This window comes from Ruditapes philippinarum, unplaced genomic scaffold (assembly GCF_026571515.1).
Source record: "Ruditapes philippinarum isolate M1 unplaced genomic scaffold, ASM2657151v2 ctg15532_1_1_1_1, whole genome shotgun sequence".
Lineage (NCBI taxonomy): Eukaryota > Metazoa > Mollusca > Bivalvia > Venerida > Veneridae > Ruditapes > Ruditapes philippinarum.
In genome coordinates this window covers 24,542-30,441 of record NW_026862337.1, presented here as the reverse complement: position 1 = coordinate 30,441, position 5,900 = coordinate 24,542, and the positions used below count along the sequence as shown (strand labels likewise).

The window sequence follows — 5,900 nt, the reverse complement described above, 5'->3', positions numbered from 1 at the left end:
AAACCACTTGCCTCTCATCACTGGTGATCCGAGCTGCACTAGTGTCTTTCGATTCTTTCATGTAAGAAAGCAATCCAGCTAGCTGATTGAACAATGGTGGTTCTACCCCTGTACCCGTGTGTGCCTGATATATTGCACTCCACCAATGAAGCTAGAAAATTGCCATATGACCTCTACTGTGTTGGTGCGACTTAAACCCATCCAAAAATCTTTTAAAATAAAAAATTCTTTAATTTAATTTTTCAGAATGGACTAGTAGGTCTTACAAAGTTTATGAAAGGAACAGTTAAGGGTTCCAGGAACATTACCATGGTAGCTCTACCGGTCCCGGTGATGAGTTTTTCTGGACCGGCCAACTCAGGCGCCATCTCAGGTTGACCTTGATCTTGCGCTCAAACAGTGGCATTACTGTTCACGACTGGCGAGACATATGTATGATGTATGTATTATATTTATATGTGATATTATATGTGTGTATGTTGATAAACTTGACAATCGATGGAATTGTCGATTTATTTTGATTTTCAACAGTTTTGGAACCATATCTGAGTCAACTTTTTTTTGGCAATGTTTGGGTCCTGAAATTAGATCAATTGGGATATAAAAAAATGTCATGGCAACTGCAAAATTTGTGAATGTTGTAATATTTTTAGACAATTTTAGGGTAATAATTGCAGGTTACTGGCTAAAGCTTTTGGATTTTAGTGAATTATCTTCTTTGTGAACTTAGAACATGTCTACATGGCCTGAAGTAAAATATCAAACACTGAGCAATAGTTGAACTCTCTCTGAACTTAAAAAATTGCAACATGGCTCTTGTTTTACTATCAAGCATCAAAACTAATGAAGATTGCAACAGCTGATGTTACTATAAAATAAGCACATTAGATGACAGGTGTTTGCGACAAGTGTTTAAATATTTTACTGAAAGTGTATATGTATATACAGGAGGGACTACTGGACAGACATGAGTTTTTGTCGTGGATTGTGGAGATAGTGGAGAGACAAAAACAGACTGATGATACTATACTAAAACTGGTGCTGAAAGAATTGTTACAGGTTCTGATTTGTGCTGATACTTTAATTGTATACTTAGTACCTCCTCCTTGCCTACCTGTGCTTTCGCTTCCCCCCCCCCCCCCACCATTTCCTTACCTCCTTGTCTTTCCCCAAAATACACAGGAGAACCTGAGCTAACATTAAGCATTGGTACTGAGCCCATGATATGGGGGCTGAACTGTGCTTGTCGCAATTCAATGGTTGCTTACTACCGAATTCCGGAGGTAAACTACCGACACAGCACCATCTGGCGAAGTCTTTAAAGTCTTGTGGGTTGTCCCTACAGTCTTTGGTTCAGACTTGGGTTTTTGTTCAAATGCCAAAAAAGTTCAGGATATTTGCATCTCACAGTGCCGGGACATTTAGTAGTGATTTAATCATCTGCCTGTCCCTAGTGTTTTGATAATCTATCATCTAAAACTCCAAGTCCACACTATTACTTTGGCTTTGTGGATTGCACATGTTATTGTGTCAATGATTTTGAAGTTGAAATATAAAAAAGTTCCAGATTTGTCAGGTATTTTATTTATTGCATAATATTTATGACCGCATGGACTTAGATAAGTTAATTACATCAATTTTTAATAGACTAACTCCGGAATTAAGAATATTTGGGTTTTTCCTAGCTAATCCGTAGATACAAACATTTACAGTTACAGCTATAAAAGTTTGTTTGTACCTAAGGATTAGCTTGCTAAAACCTACTGTTTGCAACACTGATTAAGGTATTTATGAATGTTTTATATTGTTTCTTCTTTTTTTGTCAGTATCTTGATGAGGTGACATTATCAGCACAGTTATCGAGACGTCTAGCTTACGGTGCGGCACGTAGAATCAGTCAGATGTGTAAATGATTCAGGTTGTTACCCTCGCCCAGGACACAGTCGCCGATGTTAAACGCAAGTAACAATAAGTACGTATCAAAACCTGATTTTCTACATTTTGATGTATGTGTGGTCTTCTTTTATAGTATTCTACAGAGATGTTAGATACTTTCACGTGAGAAAGCCATCAATTAAGCTAACAAAATATAAGTAGGTCTACTCAGGTGCCAATGTGTGTCTGCTAAATTAAGGTTTTAAGGGCACCTTAGGTTTTCTTTACCAGTAAAACTAGAAAGTCGCCATATGATCTCAACAGTGTTTGTGCGACCTGAAACCCAACAAAACAATACTCTTTAATTCCATCTAATGTATTACAAATTGTTTAAGGTTTTTAATTCTGTGTTTAAACAATAAAGTTGACGTTCTGTTTATTTTTACTGAAAATTTTTGACATTTCCAAGTTATTAAATATGTTAAGAAATTGAAAGTTGCATTCATTCTTATTCCAAATTCTTTTTATGAAATAGATTATTGAGATGTACATTCTGTTTGGATTAAGATTTTGATTCAGACAAGAGATTGTAATAAAATTTAAATGTTTCAAATATTTAAGCCATGCAATTTTGAATTCTTCAATATTAACATGTGATGGCGTGGCAGAGTGGTTAACATGCCAGTCTGGTAATCTAAGGATTGCTGGCCTTGCGGGTTCAAACCTCATCAGGGGCAAGCTGTTGATTCTGTTAGCAAGAAACCTTACACTCAGTGCTTAGTACTGGTTGGTTCCAGGAACGGATTCGAGAGTGTTGAGCTTTGAACACAATCAGCCTAAAAATAATTTAGTATTAAACTAACATGTATTTATAATATTATAAATGTTTATTTTTAGTAAACAATAACAATCAGCTGGTATCCAGAATCCTCTGGCTGCAGTGTTTGCCGAGTACAACAATTGTCCACAACATAGAGGATTATACTCAGTTTTGAGTTGCATGTCTCCAGGTAAAGTTTTTATCTACATATATATATGTATGAGCTGGCGCCATAACAAAACCAACATAATGGGTTTGCGACCAGCATGGATCCAGACCAGCCTGCGCAATCCGCGCAGTCTGATCAGGATCCATGCTGTTCACTTACCAACCCCTATTACAAGTAGAGAAACTGATAGCTGAACAGCATGGATCCTGATCAGACTGCGTGGATGTGCATGCTGACTGGATGCCATGCTGGTCGCAAACCCATTATGTTGGTTTTGTCATGACACGGCTCATATAGTATAAACTCTGCCAAGAAATAAATTGAAAATCATATTTTGTGCTAATCTTAACCTGATTTTAGTAAAAAGCATTACAACGCTTTTCAATTTAGGTCATTTGTCACAAGTAGAGTAATTTATCTAGAAAAATGGAAAGTGAAACATTGCACATGAGTTATTGGTCTCAAGTGACATCAAATGAAATGTTAATCTCAAAAAATTATTTCTCGTCCCATGATGTCAAGAAAACTTAGTGGAGTTCCTTTAAGATGTCTCTTTTGGAACAGAGGGATTTTTGTTTCAACTCCAACTTGAGTCACAAACACTGCGAAAAATATACTGATATACGGGAATATACGGTCCCGTATTTTTGACATATACGGGCGTGTACGGGATGTATTCGTCGAATATAACGGACCAAAAGTGAGTTATACGAAGTCCGTATAGGGAACACCGGGTATACGGAAGTCCGTATATGCATAAGGCAATATACGGAATTCCGTATTTGCCCCATATACATTACGTATATTTGTTCGTACTTTTTGAAGTATACGGATAATAAAATCCGTATACGGACTATATTTAGGTTGCTATCCCTAGTATACTATAAATATAAACAAGGATATACGGGACCAGTATTTTCTACATATACAGAGGATATACGGACTCGTATTTTCTACGTATACATAGGATATACGGAACCGTATATTCTACATATACAGAGGATATACGGACTCGTATTTTCCACATATACAGATGATATACGGAATCGTTTTTCTACATATACAGAAGATATACGGAATGGTATTTTCTCCATATACAGGGGATATATCGGAATCGTATTTTCAATATATACAGGGATATACGGAATTTCATTTTTTTAGTTGTCCACAGGGAATACAGAACTGTATTTTCTTGATAAAAGGAGAATGAAAGATACAGATGATATCAAAAGCATGCATTTACATATAAGTGACACGTATACATGACCAAAATGCAGACTTGTACAATAGAACATGTTTTATTACACATTTTGAATGGGAACTGTAAAGTCATATGCTTAAGAACGTTATCTTGACAATTGGAGTATTTCAAATAATAAAGTTAAAACCAAATCGAGTCACTCTTAAATATTTATTACTTCATAAACATATAATAATATGTATACATATATTAAACAAAATAAACATGTCTTCGCTACAACAGTCATATATTGTTGCAAGCCTAATTCCAGAGGGACAAATTAATGTAGCGTTGCAAACGGAACGGCGATATAAGCCGGTATTTTGATGCGATACAGAGTCATGAAATACGTATCACAGTGGAAAAAAAATCGCACTGCGATATTTTGTCTTTAGAGATCGAGTTAATACATGTACATGTTTTCGATATTTTCAAGCCGGTAACCCTATGAATTACATCGGGTTGTTTAAATGTAGAACAAACTTACAACTTGAAGTTCGATTCTATTTATCTTAACAATGGATGTTTATCGAAGCCACTTGGTTTACACCCATAAAATATTTTAAAGATATTCATATCATTTTGTTCGTGTTAACATTCACATATTACATATTAATATTAGGAAAATGAGTCATAGCACAAATTGATTACTATTATTACAGAAAGTTTTAATAATAATCATTAAAACTAAAAATCCGTATTCACAGAAATTCGTCATTCAAACACAGTTCTTAAAGCACTTAAATAATATATCAATCATCTATAGGAATGTTACGTAGACCAGTGTGAACGGTGTCTATTTCGTGACGTAGAAATGTTATCTCCAGATATACAATCTTCCTTTGGCATGTGTGTATCTGAAAAAGAGAGTTCAAAAATCGCTGTTTAAATAGTGGTCCGTGAAAATAGTTATCATCTAAACTTTCAAAAAAGAGCTATACACAAGCATTTTTTAGCGTATACATACCTCATACATTTTTTTTTTCTAAAGCAAATTTCATAAATTATTTTATATTTATTAGGAAAAGAACTGTCATTATAAGCAACCATTTACACAGGATTTAAATGAAATGTTTAATCTATGACGGGTGATAAGTTATATGTTTTTGTTGAAACCTTTACGAATATAATTATTTCACACTGTAATATAATGCTAATGGTATCTTTGTTCTATGTAAACGAAGTGTTTTATTGATTAAATATATTAATAGCAAATAACATTTATTGGGGAAATAGTGCCTGACATAATATTTTTGATCGTTTTACCGATGTACTATTAGCATCGTTAGTAATGAGTCAATTCGTTTGAAAAAAGGCTAAAAAGGGTGTTGTTGGGAGTGTATATGGGAGGTAGGTTTAATAGGGGGGGTGTGGAGGAGTCGTAAGATAGGTATATAAAGTTAGGGGTGTTGTGTATATTAGTTTGTAGTTAGTTGTAGTGAGTTGTAAGGAAGTAGGGGGAGTGGGGGGTATTGGGGAAAAGGAGTATGTTTAATAGGGTATATGGGGTTTAAGGTTTATAGTGTAAAGGTAGTTGTTTATAAAAAGGGAGTGTTAAGTTGGGGAGAAAAAGAGTGAGGTAAGTGGGTGGAGGTGGTGAGGTATGTTAGTGGTGGTGGTTTGGTTGGTGTCAGGTTAAAATGGTTGTGTTAGTGGGTTACAGTGGGTTGGGTTAAAATAAGTTTAAGGGGGAGTTGTGGTTGTAGTGGGTTTTAAGTTTAAAAATATTATTAAATTGAGTATAATGGGGGGGTTGGGGGGTGATAAGTAGGGTTTTATTTAAGTTAGGGGTTAAA

General features: G+C 35.1%; 1 long non-coding RNA gene across 1 annotated transcript; it reads left to right on the top strand.

Annotated features, from left to right (window-relative positions):
- The first annotated feature begins 353 nt into the window (after positions 1 to 353).
- LOC132718718 (uncharacterized) lies at positions 354 to 1,909 on the top strand. Its single transcript, XR_009624136.1, has 3 exons — positions 354 to 439; positions 949 to 1,059; positions 1,827 to 1,909. It is a non-coding gene; the product is annotated as an uncharacterized LOC132718718 (long non-coding RNA).
- The last annotated feature ends 3,991 nt before the right edge of the window (positions 1,910 to 5,900 follow it).